This window comes from Acipenser ruthenus, chromosome 52 (assembly GCF_902713425.1).
Source record: "Acipenser ruthenus chromosome 52, fAciRut3.2 maternal haplotype, whole genome shotgun sequence".
In the NCBI taxonomy this organism is placed as follows: Eukaryota; Metazoa; Chordata; class Actinopteri; order Acipenseriformes; family Acipenseridae; genus Acipenser; species Acipenser ruthenus.
The window spans coordinates 4,954,830-4,974,840 of record NC_081240.1 but is presented as its reverse complement, the minus strand read 5'-3'; the positions used below and the strand labels follow the sequence as shown (position 1 = coordinate 4,974,840).

The window sequence follows — 20,011 nt, the reverse complement described above, 5'->3', positions numbered from 1 at the left end:
ATGTGCTCTACAGAAGCTACTGTGTATGTTTCTAGAAGGAATGCAAACATCATTAGATCAAAAGTAGGTTGCTATTTTTCTTTCGTATTTTTGTAATCTAATCTAATCTAAATTTTTGTAATGTAATGTTTCTGTACCATCCTTTGGGGTATAGTTAACCTTACACTGGTGGATCTTACTGATCATTGCAATGTATTTAAAGTTGCACGATTGGATCGTATTGGTCCTTGTAATACTTTTAAATTCACATGACTGGATATACTCATTGTGTTCTGAGTAAGTTCTAAATTGAGATACAGTATGCAATATATTTGCCTGATTGGATACCATTTCATTCTTAAAACCATTAGGAATCTTTAGAGTTTTGCATCAATGAAAGAGTTTTAAAGGCATTCAATTTGTCAACTCCATTTTTTTGTTGTTTTTTTTGTTTTTGTTTAATGAAACTCACGAGTAGCACATTCTGATCTGGTCCTGAGTGCTGGTCCTCTCTGGCATTTTACATTAACATACTCGTACAAACAATTCTGCAGGTGAAAAACAGTGTTATCGGCCGACTGGACAAGTAGGAATAATACTAATGAGACAACTTAGATCAAAATATTTATTATGCACAACAAAATAAACATAACCAAAAGAAAAACCCTTTTATTCTACATAATAAAGAGTGTGTTTGACTAATGAAGCTAACAGTAAACCTGCAATGTTAGCAGCACACTGCAGCTCTGTGCTGTAAGTTCAGTGTGCAAGATGGAAATCATAATACATCTCTGACATTGTTGTGTGAATTATGAATCACCCTGCAGTGTATCAAGTTCATGCTCCCTCTTGTAACAATGCTAATTTCCTGTTCCTACAACTCACCACTCATTCAGAGCACCAGCTTTGTTATAAGCGGGAGCCTGATCTGGATACACTTTGATGATTTTAAGAGAAATTATCTTCTCCTGATAAACACTCCTGAGAAATGTATTTCCATAAGGTGTGAAAAAAACATGAATAAATTGAAGAAGGTATAACAAATAGATACAGCAAAAGCAAAGTATTGCATTTCTTGTAAACATTGCAGTGTGTTCAGTAACTCTTTATACAATCAGCAATATTGAATTCAGAAACTCAGAAACTAAATGTCATGCAGCCTTACAATAAGCTTGTACATGCTATCAGAGAACACAAGATAGCAACACTTTTACTTTGCTTTCACAAAGTGGTGCTTTTTGTAGATCTCTCCTTTTCCTTGCAGGATATTTCTTTGTAACTTGTGAGCTGTTGGTGTCGTATTACAAGATGTGTTACACCTGCACTGCAGATCAAAGGACAGCGTTGAAGGATGGGCTGGTTTATTGTCCATTGGTGTCTGTAAGAGAGCAACATTTTATTAGGTACAAATAGCCTTTAGAACCATCTTCAGCAAACCCAGCTAATTGCTGTTTGTCTGGACTAACTCATTTGCACTAGAAGACAGCCGTCAAGATCTTGGAAAGTGTCAATATTACTACAAAAAAAAGATTTTGTCACTATATATATATATATATATATATATATATATATATATATATATATATATATATATATATACAGTTTATTTGCGTAAAAACATTTATTTAACCAAAATTAAAAACACAACACATTCTTTTATATATATATATATATATATATATATATAGTGGTGTAACGGAGTGGCCAAATCTGGCGTGCACCCTTGAAAATAGTACCCAGACACAATAACTTGCAGTTCAAATGCTTTTTGTTACAAACTTTTAATTAAACAAAACTAACACAAATCAAAAGTGTAAAAAAAAACAAACAATACTCTTCTTCAAAATAAACCCAATATAACAAAACAGCACCCAAGCACAGCATTCCTGGTACACTTTTCTTTCTTTCTTTCTTTCTTTCTTTCTTTCTTTCTTTTCCTCTCCCAGCACTCTTCTACACAACCCACTACAAACATTAATTCCCTTGATCTTTTATAGGATGTGACAAGGGGTAATTGTGAATCATTCAATCACCCACCACCTGGCCACATTCCACACTTTTCAATGAAACAATCACACAATTAAACAATCTTCATTACCACACACACACACATATGTGCACCCATGTGCAGAGCCTGTATCTGTCACTAATATATATATATATATATATGCACTATAGTCGTCCAGTATGACTTCATGCTGTGTGTATATATGAATGATTCGTGATCAATCAGGCAATTATATTTAATCCATAAGGGAAGCTTCCTTACCATCCCCATGGTGCTTCCTCTGTCTGCTACTGAAGTCTTCCCCCACAATAACTGAGAGCACAAGAAGGATCCCCAGGGATAGGAAGATTCTGATGTCATTCCCCAGCCCGTACGACTCTGCATTGATGAGAAAACAGAATCAGTGGTTGGTTACACAGGCTGTGTGGGGACACAAGACAGGGATTATGAAGTTTTACTGTGAGCCAAACTAGACCCACCTGTGCTTCTCATCTATATGTTAACATATGACAAAATGTTATATAATTCAATAAACAAATTATATAATTCACTAATAACCTATTAACATAAAAGCACGATCAAGATGTGTTGAAAACAAATGTAATCCAATCCTGTTTTTACAGTGACTTGATCTTGCAGTATGTTAATAGGGTACATACAGTATGCTCCACAGTGAAGTCATACATTCTTGGTTTTTGAGCAGGTACACCAAACACACAATAATCACGTTTTCCAGAAAGCCTAGTTTTCGGACTTGGTTAAATCTGACATTAAGTGCTCCATATGTAACAGCAATAATCGCAGCTGTGACCATTCTGATTCAATTATAATTTCTGGTGCAGTATATAAATCAATTAGTGTTTTGTTGCAAAGTGTCAAGTGGTATGTGCAGGTGCAGTGTAGTAATCCAACAATGAAGAGATAGACAACAAAGTACGGGTGAAAATGAGTTCTGTTTATTTTAATAGTCTCACGACTATTACGTCGGCCCCGCGCAAGTACGAGTCGGGTCATTGTAAAAGGAAAATAAAAAAATATAAAGAAATTCAAGTCAAGCAGCAATAAGGAATTCTGCTGCCGTATCTAGACAAACTGTCAAATAAAAATCTGCTCTAGAAAGTAAATTAATCCGATTCAGACTCTACCAATGTAACATTACCACATTTGCACTTTCTGACTGACAAAGTGGACATGTTTCCTCATGTGAGTGTACTCGATTATAATAAATTTATTTTTAAAAAATCAGCATCTAAGTGCCGTCTGATAGGCTAATCAATAGCCTGTCCCTCTTTACATTCCATTGAAGAATACCAAGACACGGCGCAGAACAGTGCAGCATCGTCTTTTAAAGTTTTACTGGAGGCTTTTCTTAAAGTGAGTAGGCTACTTTTAATCAATTAATGAACTCGAGAGTATTATTAAAGTGAGACGGACCACCACACCAACGGTCTGAATAGGTATCTGCAAGAGATTAAATGTTTGGAAGTACACCTGTAAATGCAGAGTGGTATAAAATAAAGCTGCTTCTTTGCTATAATATTCAGAAAAAAAGTCATGATGGGCATATTGTTTTAGTGTAATTTACACAGTAAAAATTAAAGAGCACTCAAAACTGCAGCTGAATGTGCAGTATCCAAATGTGAAATGTTACACGTGGATTTGATAAGTAGATCGGTCAAATATAATTTTAGATTTATATAAAAAGGCTAACGTTTGCAAACAGTTTTTATTTCACTTAAATGACAGCACATGTGCAGTATGGCTTGCCTACTTGATTACTGAAGATGAGCAGTAGCCTATGGTTTTATTGACATAATGTGTGGGGGGTTTTGTTTTTTTTTTAATTGGGATTTTTTTTGGGGGGGGGGGGGTGGCACCTTCTAGGACCCCCTCTTAGGGCCCCACACAGACTAAGACTGGCCCTGAATAGGACACAGCAATGTGCATTGCACAGGGATATGAAAGGTGGCAGTCCCATAAATAATAACAATGTCCAAACACCACACACAAACACGGTCACCTCTCCCAGTGAGTGCTGCAGTGTGGGTGGTGAAAGTACAATTTGTGAACAGTTAGTGCTTTGTTGTCTGGGTTTTGTGTTGGCCGTGGGCGACAGCTCAAGATCGTGTTAGCCGTCTAGTCTAACAAACAAGACAAACAGTAGACTTTAGACAGAGTGACAAAACGAACAAAAACACTTGGTCCGTTCGGTCAATAGCATAACCATTACATCCCCTATTCATACCGTCAACCATGACCCCTTGGTTAACTAGCACATCTGCTCCTCCAATCCGCGTAGTAGTAGTGTACCGTACCTCCACCCCCTTTCTAGATGTCCAACTTCCACCAAACCCTGGGAATGAATTGTCGGGCCAACTAGTCCAAGGTACTCTGTTCCCTTTACACAGCTCGGGGGGGGGGGATCTAACACCAAGAATCATTCAATCTCTGTCACATGCCTTTATTATTAACAACTTAAGAACTTACTTTGTTTTCTAAAACTTGAACTTTGAAATAAGTGATTTTATTAAGTTCAAGGAAATTTATAAAAACACAGTTATTCACACTTGCCTATCCCATTTGTGTGTTGGGTCTTGATGTGTTTGGAGTTGTCATATCTCCTGTGGGAACATAAACAACGTGTAGCAAATTATCACCATTGGGCTAAAAAAAGTTGCCAGCTGTTAAATGAATTTAATAATTCAGACCAACATTAATTTGATGATAATGTGTTCTTTGCAATGATGTGCAGACCTCATTCCACTGATTAGCTCTATTCATGTTAAAAAGGGTTTCAATGAATCAATCTGGGGGAAGCATCAGAGGGAGTCATTTTGAGTGGCAGTATTTGAATCTACGGCTGTTCTCCTGTCCGCAGTTCTATCTACTTCCATCTACTTGTATTTTAATTGTGAAAGAGTATGGTTCAGATTATAGGTCAGTTCTACTGGGTTAATGTTAGCGTACTGTACTTCATGGTGAGTCCTGTCAGAATGGTTTCATTTGAAGAAACTACCCCTACTGTATAAGGGCATTTCGTATGCAGACAGGCTAAAAGAATTGAATCTATTCAGTCTTGAACAAAAAAGACTAAGCGGCAATCTGATTCAAACATTCAAAATCCTAAAAGGTACTGACAATGTCAACCCAGGGGACATTTTCGACCTGAAAAAAGAATCAAGGACCAGGGGTCACAAATGGAGATTAGATAAAGGGGCATTCAGAACAGAAAATAGGAGGCACTTTTTTACACAGATAATTGTGAGGGTCTGGAAACAACTCCCCAGTAATGTTGTTGAAGCTGACATCCTGGTATCCTTCAAGAAGCTGCTTGATGAGATTCTGGGATCAATAAGCTACTAACAACCAAACAAGCAAGATGGGCTGAATGGCCTCCTCTCGTTTGTAAACTTTCTTATGTTCTTATGTTCTTATTGTAATTGTGAAATAGACACAGTTTTAATTATTTTGTCCAAACCTTTAATTTAATTCAGAAAACTCAATTCAAAACAAAACAAACACAGACTTGTCTGTTGGTTTCTGTTGGGATGGAGTTGTCATATATTCTGTGGGAATATAAACAACAACAATTAGAAACTAAAGCTGAGGTGGCAGTTTCTCTAATAAATAATTCAGACCAACAATTATTAAACTTAGGGATTGTGATGATCTCTTCAGATTTATGAACTGCATGGAAATTGATCTTTGCAACACTTCAAAGCAGTTTCATGTCTAATTGAAATCACATGAGAGCCACAATAGTTAAAATGCCATCAAGCAGACAAACATTAAAGGAGATTCAGTTCTATCCTCCATCCCCATACCAGCTTTAGATTGGATTGCAGACACTTCAGCACTCCTCCTATCAGCAGTAACAGCAGCACAAGGACCCCACATCCTACCCCTGCACCCAGGTACAGAACTGGAAGAGATCCTGGGGGATCCACATACAAATGGGATTCATTGAAAGATCCTGTAAAATATGTGCAAACAGATTCTATAATTCACTAATAACCTACTGACATAAAAGCCTGATGAAAATATGTTGAAAGCAAATGTAATCCAATCCTGTTTTTACAGTAGCTTGATCTTGCAGTATGTGAATAGGGTACATACAGTATGCTCCACAGTGAAGTCATACATTGTTGGTTTTTGAGCAGGTACACCAAACACACAATAATCACGTTTTCCATAAAGCCTAGTTTTTGGAGTTGGTTTAATCTGGCATGAAATTGTCCAGCAATATGTACCAGCAATAATCAGAGCTGTGACCATTCTGATTCAATTATAATATCTGATTTGTTAGTTATTTACTGCCTTGAATATTGACACCTTAATAATTTACTTTTCTCTGTAAAACTCGGACTACTTTAAAATAAGTGATAGGTTTACTTATAAAAAATATAGTTATTCACACTTGCCTATCCCATTTGTGTGTTGGATCTTGATAGATGTGTTTGGAGTTGTCATATCTCCTGTGGGATCATAAGCAACAACGTGTAGAAAAGTATCACCATTAGGCTAAAAAGGTAGCCAGCTGTTTAATAATTTTAATAATTCAGACCAACATTAATGTGATGATGATGTGTTCTCTTTAATGCTGTGAATAGTGGGAGATTTCAATACCGCCCCTGTAATATACAGACGTGCTCAAATTTGTTGGTACCCTTACAGCTCATTGAAATAATGCTTCATTCCTCCTGAAAAGTGATGAAATTAAAAGCTATTTTATCATGTATACTTGCATGCCTTTGGTATGTCATAGAATAAAGCAAAGAAGCTGTGAAAAGAGATGAATTATTGCTTATTCTACAAAGATATTCTAAAATGGCCTGGACACATTTGTTGGTACCCCTTAGAAAAGATAATAAATAATTGGATTATAGTGATATTTCAAACTAATTAGTTTCTTTAATTAGTATCACACATGTCTCCAATCTTGTAATCAGTCATTCAACCTATTTAAATGGAGAAAAGTAGTCACTGTGCTATTTGGTATCATTGTGTGCACCACACTGAACATGGACCAGAGAAAGCAAAGGATAGAGTTGTCTGAGGATATCAGAAAGAAAATAATAGACAAGCATGGTAAAGGTAAAGGCTACAAGACCATCTCCAAGCAGCTTGATGTTCCTGTGACAACAGTTGCAAATATTATTAAGAAGTTTAAGGTCCATGGAACTGTAGCCAACCTCCTGGGCGTGGCTGCAAGAGGAAAATTGACCCCAGAGTGAACAGAAGGATAGTGCGAATGGTAGAAAAAGAACCAAGGATAACTGCCAAAGAGATACAAGCCGAACTCCAAGGTGAAGGTACGTCAGTTTCTGATCGCACCATCCGTCGCTTTTTGAGCGAAAGTGGGCTCCATGGAAGAAGACCCAGGAGGACTCCACTTTTGAAAGAAAAACATAAAAAAGCCAGACTGGAATTTGCTAAAATGCATATTGACAAGCCACAATCCTTCTGGGAGAATGTCCTTTGGACAGATGAGTCAAAACTGGAGCTTTTTGGCAAGTCACATCAGCTCTATGTTCACAGACGAAAAAATGAAGCTTTCAACTGCATGATGTGGGAAATCCGAGAAAACCCAACAGAGCTCAACCAAGTTTGTGTAAAGTGCCGCACCATCCAGGACTTGCTTCAGCGATTAAGCCTGCTAGAAAAGGAGATGGAGGAAATGAGACAGCAACAGGAGCTTGAGGAGCTGACACACCCACAATTCATGGAAGTCTGCACCCCTAGCAGACTGAAAGCCACCAGGGAGATGGAAGAGAGTCGAAACAGCTGGGTTCAAATAGGCAGAAGCAGGGAAAAAAAGAAACTTCGTCAAACACAACCACCAGAAATCCAGACATCCAACACATTTGAGCCACTTCAACATTTAGATGACCAAAACCAACATCAAGAGAATGAAAGAAACAACACCCAGGACCCTATAAACAGTGCTGACCAGCCAGCAAAAAGAAGGGAGGTCATGATTGTTGGGGACTCCATACTGAGAAACACAGCAAGTTCAGTTCGCAGTTTGGACCCCCTTACTACAACAGTGTGCTGCCTTCCAGGAGCCTCTGTCAAGCACATCACTGAGAACGTGGACAGGCTCCTAGAACGAACTGGAGATGACCCGGTAGTAGTCGTCCACATTGGTACAAACAACATTGGAAGAGACAGGCCAAGATCCCTGCAGAACAAATTCAGAGAGCTAGGAAGGAAATTAAAAGACAAGACCAAAACTGTGGTATTTTCTGGGATACTGCCGGCGCCTTGCAAAGGACCATATGGACAGCTGGAAATACAAAATCAAAATGCATGGCTGAAATCGTGGTGCACACAGGAAGGCTTCACCTTTCTTGAACATTGGAGCACTTTCTACAACAAGGACTATCTATACAGGTGGGACGGACTGCACTTAAACAGAAAGGGAACCAATCTACTCGGAGAAAGGATCCTTCAGGCGGTACAGAAGCATTTAAACTAGAAAGGAAGGGGGGAGAAAACAAAAAAACAGAAGGGAGACTACATCAAAACAAGGGCAACAACTCAGGTAAGACCACTATTAAATGTATTTATCTTAATGCTAGAAGTCTCAGAAACAAAATGTTAGAACTTGAAGCTACTGCACTAACAAGTAACTACGATGTGATAGGTGTTACAGAAACTTGGTTGTCTGAGAGTGATGGAGACGAATATAATATCAGTGGGTACACACTGTATAGGAAAGACAGGCAGGACAGAAGAGGCGGAGGGGTAGCGCTATACATAAGAAATAGCCTTGAAGCCCAGGTGTTAAATTAGGACAAAGAAAACAATGCAGAATCAATATGGGTCAGAATAATGGACACAAATTCAAAGGGCATAATAATAGGAGCATGCTATAGACCGCCAAATTCAGACGCTGAGCAAAATAATCTGTTGTACAATGACATTAGGAATGCGTGTAGAAAAGGAGAAGCCATACTAATGGGGGATTTCAACTTCCCCCATATAAAATGGGAAAACCCAATGGGGGGCACGACGGACGAAATTGAAATGGTGGAAATGACAAATGACTGCTTCCTAACGCAATTTGTCAAGGCACCGACTAGAGGGGAGGCATGCCTTGATTTAGTCTTTTCAAATAATGAAGACAGAATAACTAAAACAGAGGTCAGAGAGCCATTGGCAAACTCAGACCACAACATGGTCTCATTTGAAATATTTTTTAAAACCCCAAAAGTAAGGACTAAATCTAAGGTTTACAATTTTAGAAAAGCAAACTATGAAGGTATGAAACGGAGACTAACAGAAGTAGATTGGAGTAAAATAGAGAAGACATCCACAGAAAAAGGGTGGCTGTCTTTTAAAAATGTAGTACTAGAGGCACAAAACAATTACATCCCAAAAGTAGACAAATCTAAATCTAAAACAAAATGGCCAAAATGGTTTAATAGATCAATTAAAAAAAATATTCAGCGAAAAAAGGCACTTTACAGAGCGTTTAAAAGGGACCAAAAACAAAGCACACAGAAAGAGTACTTGGAACTGCAAACACAAGTCAAAAAGGAAGTTAGAAAGGCCAAGAGAGAGATAGAAATCAATATTGCTAAGGGGGCTAAAACCAATTCCAAAATGTTTTTCCAATATTATAACAGCAAGAGAACATTCAAAGAGGAGGTTAAATGTCTAAGAGACACAAATGGCAAAATCATAGATCAAGAAAAAAAAATAGCAAATATATTAAATGATTACTTTTCACAGGTTTTTACAAAGGAGGACACGGACAACATGCCCCACATGTCGACCTGTTCCTATCCAGTTTTAAATAACTTTAGCATAACAGAGGCAGAAGTGTTAAAGGGACTAGGAGCTCTTAAAATAAACAAATCCCCTGGGCCGGATGAGATCCTCCCAATAGTACTCAAAGAAATGAAAGAAGTTATTTACAAGCCGCTAACCAAGATCATGCAACAGTCTCTTGACACAGGGGTTGTACCGACAGACTGGAAAATAGCAAACGTAATACCGATCCACAAAAAGGGAGACAAAACCGAACCAGGTAACTACAGACCAATAAGCCTGACTTCTATTATATGTAAACTTATGGAAACTATAATAAGATCCAAAATGGAAAATTACCTATATGGTAACAATATCCTGGGTGACAGCCAGCATGGTTTTAGGAAAGGGAGATCATGTCTAACTAACCTACTTGACTTTTTTGAGGATGCAACATTGAAAATGGACAACTGCAAAGCATACGACATGGTCTATTTAGATTTCCAGAAAGCTTTTGACAAAGTCCCGCATAAAAGATTAATTCTCAAACTGAACGCAGTAGGGATTCAAGGAAATGCATGCACATGGATTAGGGAGTGGTTAACATGTAGAAAACAGAAAGTACTGATTAGAGGAGAAACCTCGAAATGGAGTGAGGTAACCAGTGGTGTACCACAGGGATCAGTATTAGGTCCTCTGCTATTCCTAATCTACATTAATGATTTAGACTCTGATATAGTAAGCAAACTCGTTAAATTTGCAGACGACACAAAAATAGGAGGAGTGGCAGACACTGTTGAAGCAGCAAAGGTCATTCAAAATGATCTAGACAGCATTCAAAATTGGGCAGACACATGGCAAATGAAATTTAATAGAGAAAAGTGTAAAGTATTGCATGCGGGCAATAAAAATGTTCATTATAAATATCATATGGGAGATAGTGAAATTGAAGAAGGGAACTATGAAAAAGACCTAGGAGTTTATGTTGACTCAGAAATGTCTTCATCTAGACAATGTGGGGAAGCTATAAAAAAGGCTAACAAGATGCTTGGATATATTGTGAGAAGTGTTGAATTTAAATCAAGGGAAGTAATGTTAAAACTCTACAATGCATTAGTAAGACCTCACCTAGAATATTGTGTTCAGTTCTGGTCACCTCGTTACAAAAAGGATATTGCTGCTCTAGAAAGAGTGCAAAGAAGAGCAACCAGAATTATTCCGGGTTTAAAAGGCATGTCGTATGCAGACAGGCTAAAAGAATTGAATCTATTCAGTCTTGAACAAAGAAGACTACGCGGCGATCTGATTCAAACATTCAAAATCCTAAAAGGTATAGACAATGTCAACCCGGGGGACTTCTTTGACTTGAAAAAAGAAAAAAGGACCAGGGGCCATAAATGGAGATTAGATAAAGGGGCATTCAGAACAGAAAATAGGAGGCACTTTTTTACACAGAGAATTGTGAGGGTCTGGAACCAACTCCCCAGTAATGTTGTTGAAGCTGACACCCTGGGATCCTTCAAGAAGCTGCTTGATGAGATTCTGGGATCAATAAGCTACTAACAACCAAACGAGCAAGATGGGCTGAATGGCCTCCTCTCGTTTGTAAACTTTCTTATGTTCTTAACACCATACCTACAGTGAAACATGGAGGAGGCTCGGTTATGTTTTGGGGCTGCTTTGCTGCGCCTGGCACAGGGTGCCTTGAATCTGTGCAGGGCACAATGAAATCTCAAGACTATCAAGGCATTCTGGAGCGAAACGTACTGCCCAGTGTCAGAAAGCTCTGTCTCAGTCGCAGGTCATGGGTCCTCCAACAGGATAATGACCCAAAACACACAGCTAAAAGCACCCAAGAATGGATAAGAACAAAACATTGGACTATTCTGAAGTGGCCTTCTATGAGTCCTGATCTGAATCCTATCGAACATCTATGGAAAGAGCTGAAACTTGCAGTCTGGAGAAGGCACCCATCAAACCTGAGACAGCTGGAGCAGTTTGCTCAGGAAGAGTGGGACAAACTACCTGTTAACAGGTGCAGAAGTCTCATTGAGAGCTACAGAAAACGTTTGATTGCAGTGATTGCCTATAAAGGTTGTGCAACAAAATATTAGGTTAGCGGTCCCATCATTTTTGTCCATGCCATTTTCATTTGTTTTCTTATTTACAATATTATGTTGAATAAAAAATCAAAAGCAAAGTCTGATTTCTATTAAATATGGAATAAACAATGGTGGATGCCAATTACTTTTGTCAGTTTTAAGTTATTTCAGAGAAAATTGTGCATTCTTCGTTTTTTGTGGAGGGGTACCAACAAATTTGAGCACGTCTGTATAAACCTCATCTTGTGGGGACTGTACTTCATGGTGAGTCCTGTCAAAACGGTTTCATTTGAAGAACAATAGTTAACATGTCATCAAGCAGACAAACATTAAAGGAAATTCAGTTCCATCTTCTACCCCCATACCACCTTTAGAATATATCATAGACTATTTAACGATGGTCTTTTCAGTGCAGTACAGTAAATATTGAAACAAGTATATACATAAAAAGATTGTAAATTACAGTAATGAGTAACATGAAAAGGCTCATTATGTTTTTTAAACACTGCTGCGCTATTTTGCTTACTAGACCATATGGCCCATTTTCTTTTCTCAATTTAATCTTTACAATTGTAGTATAACCCCACCTGGGACATTTCGTGTTTAATCTTTCTCAGAATTACTGTAAATTACTGTAAAGAAGACTCACAAACCCCATTACCGATGTTGCTTTTCACAGTCCCCTCATCAGATGATTGAAAGATGGAGGCTGTATGTGCCAGAGTTTAGATCAATTGAGTTGACCCCACTGTGTCACAAAGTATTCAGCTCAGTCCTTACCTGTCACATGAAGGTAGACTGGGAGACTGCGTTTGCTGTTTGCTGAGTTCACAGGTTTCTCTTTTCCATACACACAGGTGTAGTTTCCAGTATCATTCATCTTAACTTTTTTAATGGCAAACGTTACACCTGGTAAGTGTTTGGGATCGGGTTGTGAATTGACAAGGCTTCCATTTTTATATAGATGGAAAAAACCCTCTTTTCCTGTTGCATCTCTGAGTTCAGATAGTATCAAACATTTAAATGATACATCCATTGCTTCCATTTGGTTGTGTTTGTCCAGCTGAAGTATGAGCTGATAGCGAGACTCTAAAAATGCATTTTAACTTGTTAAAAACATGCCTTCAAAATGTACCTAAATATATGCAATAACAAACAGTAGAGGTTTACTAATCCAAATTCTCTTCAGATTAGTGGTCTGATCATAATCTGTACCATATTAGAAACATCTTATCAAACATGTTTGATATTTTTTTTGTTATAGTTGATGATAAATCAGTAATAACCATTTGAATAAAACATTCAGAGACAGCTATTTTATACATTCTACATAATTATAAGATTTAACTTTCTTCAGCTGATATCAGTAAGCATTTAATTAGCATAGCATGATTCAGATTAGTGGGAGTCTAGTGTATGGGAAATTTAATTTAAATATTTTTAATACAATTTCAAGATTTTTTATTTTAAATCACCAAGTGACTGAAGGAGTAGTCTACTATTTATATATGCTACACATTTGAAAAATAACATCAGTTGAATGATTTAGGGTCTAAAAGTAGTTAGTAAAGAACAAAGCTAAGTATTTTCAAATGTGTTTCTGTTATTTTTTATATTAAAATCAGTTAATGTATTTTACAAAAATTCATGTGTTTCTTCATTGTTTGGTGCTGTACTTACCGTGTACACTGAGATAAACTGAAGAACCATGTCTGATTGTTTTTCACATCTCTGGGATTATTATTTCCATACATGCAGGTATAGTTTCCAGCATCATTCTTTCTGATGTCTTGTTTTATAAATGTGACAGCTCCCATTCCTCTGGGCTCTGGCAGTGAGCTGATCTTCTCTCTGTTTTTATATAAATGGAACCAATTCTCCTTGTTCTCTGGTTGTTCTCCATGCACAGCTGATGTTACACATTTGAATTCAACCTTTACCCCTTCCACTACAGATGCTTTCACAATTTGAATTATTGCTGTGCGAACTGGCTCTATAAAAATGAAATAAAAAAAAAAAAAATGTAAAAATTACCATGAAAGAGAACAATCTGTTTAGCAAGTAGGAAGATATGGACATATGGACACTTATTGAAGTATGTGTTTAACCACTAATTACAACTGTAGCACATCAACTTCATTTATATTATACTATAGGTGGTAAGTAATAATACTAATAATATCAAGCAGTAGAAATATAGAAATACAGTTTTGTAAAACATGTATCCTGAGGCATAACATGAAACCACACAGCTTTCCACAAGCAGTATCACTAGAAATGGTAATAAACTATATTACCTTGATAATAATCAACAACACCTTAATAACATGAGTGGAGGGAATTTATATTTTCTAAATATTTGTATATCTAACATTTAATGCTTAATCTGCAGGGAGCATTTGCGTTGATAGTATAAGTTTGCATTTGCAGGTTTCTAGCTGAGCAAATGTCAGATGGAACATTTGTGGTTTTCCTAACAGAAGTGAAACAGACATCTTCATCCTGACACAGACTCAGGAGGCGCAATAAGATGTCTGGGCAGATAGCCAGAAGTGACATGTGCCTAGTTTAGATACAAAGAGAGGTGGAAGTAAGTTTGTATGTGCGGGTAAGGTGTGAGCTAACAGGGTGATCACCTCAACGACTGGATATTGAACAAGAAGATGGGAGGCCCATGATGTCTGTGTATAAATAAATGTGTTTTTATTAATTAAGTATTTGCTTATAAGTTTTCATTTTATTCCATATATAGAATATTGCTTTGGCTTAGGACTCAGGGCGCAGTTCCACTTAAATGTGTCTGTAAGATGTGTTTCTACTTCTGCAAAATCATAGCATGCTCCGGCAGCAAAAGGTTAGACAACAGAAACTAGAATAGAGAACAAGGCCTAAACCACATGAATACGTGCAGGAATGAACATACAATGACAAAAACTATGAAAAACAACTCCTTGTAAGGAAAGTCTCTGTTCATCCTATATGACGTCAATGTACATATAAATATCTCTGTATTCGGCTGATAGTCAAGTCAGAATTGTGTTTTGAATGCATTTGCTGGCTTCCTTTGCGCATCGTATTAAAGATTATAAGACCACTGTTCCAAGCTTCCTGTGACGAATTCTTACAAAAAAACCCACTACACATGTTAACAGATGTTTCATATACACTTGGACATTCAGTGCATACACATCTGTTTGAAACATGCAGTTTTCAGGAAATTAAATAAGACCATTTGATTTCTGAAAATGCCACTTTTCTGGGTTTAATATTATTATTTTTTTGAAAACTGTACTTTAGTTTTGAAAGCTGAATTACTTACAAATTACAAATTACAGTTTATTAACAGCACAGATTGATAAAGAAATCAACTGTTTTCGGTAATAAAGTGACAATAGCGAGCATGTTAACTAAATGTGTATTGTTAATTCTCAACTCACGATTTCAAGCATAGCTGTTTCAATGAAGGTATTATAAAAGTGATCTGTACAATTAAGTAAAAATGTAAGCAGGAAAAAGGTTTAGATAGATTTTTGTATTCTTTTGTGTTATGGTTATGTGTGGTTATGGTTATGTACATTTATGTTACGAAGGATAAAGAAGTGTAAAGAATGGTATAGATGTCGAGGTCTTCAAAACACATGAAATAAACCGACATGAAATGTTTGCCAGTTCTTCAGATGAATGTGTTGTGCTGCTGTAGTGTTGACCGATGCAGTTGCTGAAACTGCTTTTAAAATGTGCCCAGAGGTATATGAGGTATATATTTGTTAAATAATCCAAGACAAAGTTTCAATTAATCTGTCTCTTTTTAAAACTGGTTAAACTAGGGCCACTGAAAATACAGATTTATCATTTTGACAATACAAGAAAAAGCTACCTTCGTAAATATTAATACATTTTTCATTCATTTTATAAACACATGTTTATGGCATGTAGTTATTTGAAAATGACCCTAGGTAAAGCATTTTGGAATAGTAACGGTGATGTTATTTGGAAGAAAAACACAAGGGTGCAATTTACAAAGCCATTTACTATAAAATATCATGGGCACCACTTCTTCTAAAAAGAGAGACAACCATTCATGGTAGAAAACTAGAAATAAACAAAATAAGAATATCTAAGAATTCCTGAGTTGATTATTTCAGGTTGAGTAACTTCATAGTGTGTGTTTATTCTAACAAGAATAATGGTGCTGAAGACACCAGAGTAAATGTATTTGTGAATTTCACTCTAAATGTTATTCATTTCTATTGTAATCAAGCATTAAACCATTGTATCTTATTATGCAAAGTGTCAGAGACACACATACCTGTCAAAACCAGCAGCACGTCTCCAAGTGCAAAAACTGAAAAATCATTTTACAAATAAGAAAATTAACATGTCACATTTACTGACATAGAAAGGTTAAAGAAATACTTACATAGCATGACAAATTTAACATTCAAGGCATATTAGAATGCTGTTCACTTAATCTCTGAAACAAACACTGTACAGTTCCTCAATTGGTAACACAACTAAATGTAACAGTGCACACTATCAGATTATAATACAGCAATGGAAACTCATGCGCAATAGAAATGTGTGTTTCCGTTACGCAAGTATATTTCTGGCATAATCAGACGAATACCAACGTGGTAACAGACGATCAAGAGAGATAAACAAATAGTTTGAGCCTTTCACACTCTCTCATTGGTGTCATCTAAACACTGCAACTAAAAATATTGCTCATGCACACACTGAATATTTTTCATGTCTTAATAAAAAGCCTACACATGTGCAATCACTGTATAACAGGATCAGAAAACTCAGATACACAATATCTAGCGCATAATATACACTGATAATTGAAGGCGGTTTTGAAGTGGCATCAGTTGGTTCGCCAGTACTGCAGTAAAAATGTCAGCATCCCGGATCAGAGGAAAATAATCTTCCAATCAGCTTTTAAAACAAGCAATGCAGAAGTTCATTCTCATTGATTGGTACCCAATTGTAAACGTGAGTGAAGGGCAGGTTTTCTTGTTTTGAAATCAACACGTTAATGAATGGGTTTATTGAATACCTGCTGATAAATACTTCTTAAAAGCAATCCCGAGAACGAGTATCAGCACAGCCCTAGAAATGAATAGGGATGGAAGTCTGCACCAGGAGGCCTGCGGCCCGGAATGAGTTCCAGGAGGTCAGCCAAAGACAGATGATATCCACCATGGAGCGGAATATTAGCACACAGTGACTTGTGTTATAGGGTTAGGGTTAGGCAGCACACAGTGCCTTGTGTTATAGGGTTAGGGTTAGGGTTAGGGTTAGGGTTAGGCAGCAACGGTGTGTAAACAGGATCAGTAAACTCAGATACTGACATCCTCATCGAGAGGGCAGCATTCTCACACAGTGCCTTGTGTTATAGGGTTAGGGTTAGGCAGCAACAGTGTGTAACAGGATCAGTTAACTCAGATACTGATATCCTCATCGAGAGGGCAGCATTCTCAAACTGTGTCTTGTGTTATAGGGTTAGGGTTAGGGTTAGGCAGCAATGGTGTGTAAACAGGATCAGTAAACTCAGATACAAATATCCCTGTCGAGCGGCAGTATTCTCACACAGTGCCTTGTGTTATGAAGGGCGTGTGTCTTTCTGAGCGGACCTGATGGAAAAACTGCCACCTCCCAAACGCTCAAATGTGCACGCCACAAAAAACAACATTTAAATCCAAATAACTGTAAAGCTACAAATCCAGTCAAGTTTGAATCACCATCGGGAGTTAAGTCAGTAGAGACTGCTATCTCGTTGCTGAGTACTATAGCTGTAGCTATTATAAGTTTTTCCTTCAGATCTGCTGAAAGAGGGCATTATTCAGATTGTACATTGGAAATGTTAATGTTTTACCCCTTTTATCTTTTAAAATACAAATCCTATTGAAAGATTGTTTAAATATTTAGAGACAATGTCACAAAGTGTTCATGTTCCAAAGGATATCACTATACCCCTCACCATTACTGAGATATTCATGGTTGAAAATCAGAGTTTATCATCGAAACAAGGTTGAAACCACAACTATTGCGGCACTATAATCTTATATGGCCACAAAGGTCTGTAGAGCAAAATAATTCAACTTTCTGACTCTTGCTAAGTTTAGACATAGTTTGATACTTAGTAGTATGTATTTTTAATGAATGTGCTCCACAGAAGCTACTGTGTATGTTTCTAGAGGGAATGCAGACATTATTTAATAAGTGAATGATTAAGATCAATTCTATATGTGACCCCTGGCTAAAATACACCCTTAAACACCAGGGCAAACAACTCTTCAACCACTTCACCAACTGGTTTTGTAAGGAGTAGGGGGAACTCCAGTGGTAAATAAAATGGTTATAACTGCTCTGCCCCGCTTACAGTCCCCTTTCAAATAAATGAAGGAAGAAGGATAAGTTCATGAAGGTTTGGCCCTGCCAAACGTAGACAAAGAGTTCTTTATGTCACACAAAGATAACAAACAGAAAAGATGAGATTTTGAAGTACAGTATTTTCTTTACTAACTAACAAGAGATGTATACTACAAGGACCACAGGCCTAAAAATATTTTTAAGAAGGTGGTTTGATGAGCACACGGATGGAAGGACAGGACTCTCCCCACACGACAGTCTCCTAGGAGGAAAAGTGCTCATAAACAAATAAATAAATACATAATGATCAAACTAACATATTGATGCACTATACAGAAGCTACTGTGTTTGTTTCTAGAGGGAATGTAGATAATATTTAATAAGTTCATTATTAAAATCAATTATATAGGAAAGTAGTGGGCTCCATTTTATTTGTTTAATGAAACTCACTAGTAGCACATTTTGATCTGGTCCTGAGTGGAGGTGCAACACAAGTACTAAAAACAGTCAAGTTATCAGAAAGGGCAGCCCTGTAGATATGTAATTTAAAATTTAAACAAGAAACAACTGGGGCAAACTTGGCCCTCATTGTTATTAAGGTAGGAACTAGTAGCGTCATGAATAACAAGTGAGGTTATGTTTGCCTAATTGTATCTTTTTTACATTACTGCACATCTTTACAGGGCTAATCCTTTTTGGTTTATAACTCAGTCATTTTTGTAGATTTCCCATGGTTGAACCCTTTATGCTAACTGGGCCATTTTTGTACATTCAACAGATTTAAGTGACAGTAGATGTAGTTTTAGTTTCAGTAGTTTATAGAGGACTCTCGCTGGCATTTTACATTTACATACTTGTACAAGCAAAAATTCCACACTCTTAGAGTCTGTTTTTCACAACATGCAAAAGTACCTTATTTCAGGTTATGGTACAGCTGTAATTGAAGTAGGGCCCTTAGAGTTTGCAGGTGTATCAAAGTAGTACAGATTCAGATCATGAACCTTAGTGCCTTTATGTAGTACAGTATGTGAGGGAAAACAATTCTGAAAGCCCTGCCGGTGTGAAATGTGTGTGTGGAATATTGGTTCAGCAGGGAAGGGGTTAAATTATTCCCTGTCAAAACACGTGGGAATGTGGAATGATTAATTAGGCTCCAGCCACAGGTGTATAAAAAGGGTGCCAATAATAGAATTAAAGTTGGTGATCGAGGAGGAGGTATGTGTTGCCGCGTCGCTGTGTTGACTTTTTGTTTTGGCCCTTGTGCCATTTTGTTTGTTAAATGTGTTTTTGTACTGTTTGTTTGTTTATTAAAAGTGTGCATTAACGCTTGAAACTGCAGCTTCTGTGTCTCTGAGTCTCTCTACCTAGCTTGGCCATGACGATACCCTGTCACAAGGTGTAAAACAGTGGTATAGGCAGACTGGACAAGTAGAAATAATAATAAATCAGACAACTTAGATCAAAATATTTTATTATGCAAAACAATTTTAAAAAACACAACCAAAAGAAAAGCCCTTTCATCTCTGTGGTAAATAATAAAAAGCGTGTTTGATCAATGAACGCAGTAGGGATTCAAGGAAATGCATGCACATGGATTAGGGAGTGGTTAACATGTAGAAAACAGAAAGTACTGATTAGAGGAGAAACCTCGAAATGGAGTGAGGTAACCAGTGGTGTACCACAGGGATCAGTATTAGGTCCTCTGCTATTCCTAATCTACATTAATGATTTAGACTCTGGTATAGTAAGCAAACTCGTTAAATTTGCAGACGACACAAAAATAGGAGGAGTG

General features: G+C 37.2%; 1 protein-coding gene across 1 annotated transcript in view; it reads right to left on the bottom strand.

Moving 5' to 3' along the window:
- The window catches only part of LOC117432701 (obscurin-like), a 37,695-nt gene extending 21,332 nt beyond the window's left edge, over positions 1-16,363 (bottom strand). The window contains exons 1-3 of the transcript XR_009320078.1: positions 16,265-16,363; positions 13,525-13,837; positions 12,625-12,933 (exon numbers count right to left, since the gene is read on the bottom strand). The gene's annotated coding sequence lies outside the window, so the exon portion shown is untranslated. The remainder of the gene's footprint in view (positions 1-12,624; positions 12,934-13,524; positions 13,838-16,264) is intronic.
- Positions 16,364-20,011: the final 3,648 nt, after the last annotated feature.